This window comes from Dermochelys coriacea, chromosome 8, assembly GCF_009764565.3.
Source record: "Dermochelys coriacea isolate rDerCor1 chromosome 8, rDerCor1.pri.v4, whole genome shotgun sequence".
Classification (NCBI taxonomy): Eukaryota; Metazoa; Chordata; order Testudines; family Dermochelyidae; genus Dermochelys; species Dermochelys coriacea.
In genome coordinates this window covers 82,481,842-82,483,402 of record NC_050075.1, presented here as the reverse complement: position 1 = coordinate 82,483,402, position 1,561 = coordinate 82,481,842, and positions in this window count along the sequence as shown.

The window sequence follows — 1,561 nt, the reverse complement described above, 5'->3', positions numbered from 1 at the left end:
TACTCTGATTTTCCTCACATGTAGTTATTAGCATAATGTTGATGGCCTTTCTGTATAATTACATTGGATACAAATATACAATTCTTACAACCGAGTCATAATTTCGAAACAAACATGAAAACCACCCCTCCAACAAAGACCTTTCCCCCGCCCCAAGTTTGGTAATTCCTTGAGTCAAAGTTACTAATTAATTGGCCTAATATGACTAATTAATAGTCAAAATTACTCTCAACACCAGATTGCCAAGAAATTCACAAATGTCCAGTGTGCATTTTAAATGGCAGACAAAATTAGTGGCTGAACCTAATTGAAAGTTTCCCTAGTTTATAGAAATATTTAATGGACTTAGAATCAATGAAGCTTTAATACTCAGTAGAAATAAATTATTATAACCTTACTGTCAAAGCAATTTCAGATTTCATGTTCACCCTCTCTTAAGCCTTTTAGCTTATTTCAGTTTTTAAAATCACATACAGTACAGCTTTAGGGGTCTGCATCTCTGTGATTTATTATACAAAGGAACAATTATTTCTGCAGGTAAAACTGTCCTTTTTTAAAAAGGTAAGATAAACAGATGTGCCTAGAGCATCTTTAGAAAATCAGAGAGCTGGCTAAATATATTACAAACATCAATAAAAAAAATACAGCCATCAACTGTCTACAGTACTGTGTGTACATTTCTATGTCGACATACAGTATTCAAGGCCTTCCCCTCCAAAAAATAAAAAAGCCTCAGAACAAAAAGCCAAAACCTTTTTTGTTAATCTCTTAATCTGCCCAAAACAATAAACAGGAACTAGTTTTGATGTGTAATTTATCAAGCTGAGAAGTTTCTATTTTTATAAACAAAAAAAAGTGAAACAAAAACAACTGAGTAATATGAGCACAGTCTTGGGGAAAAGTTACCTTTGTCTAAAAAAGTGTTAGCATCCTTTCTGCAGTATCTAAAGTCATGCCATTTGCATTACACCAATAGATACAAAAATGTTTACAATGTACTCAGATGAGGAGGCAAAACTAATCTCGAGTTCTTTTCTCTCTATTTTCAAGAACTGCTTGAAGAAGAGAAATTCTTTCCTTTGACCTGTCATTCTGTTTGGTAAAGGTTTTATAAGCATTAATATCTACTCATTTATATGCATCGGAAAAAATGCCTGTAGCACTCTGGAATGTGAGCACTGTGCTAACTACATTTGGAACACCCTGAAATAGCACTGGCTTGGTAAGGGGGGAGGGAGGGGTGGAAAGTAGATAACACTTTCCAGAAGACTGTATTTTTACAGAATATGTCAATGTTCCCCATGCTAAATATCACCTTGATGGATTTTATGCCTGTTTTGTACAAAAATAAAATAAATGGCAGAAGAATGCTGGGAATATTTTTCTGTTGTTATTGGACTAATTTGTTCTAAATACTAGTTAAACTCAGAAATAATTCAGCCCATTTCTATCTCAACCTTGTTGTACAGTTGGATTAAGGAAGACCCCACCAAGATATATTTTATAGTGCTCAGGTAACGTGAGCCCTTATGTGAGCTTCCCATTTCTTTTCCCTACCTGT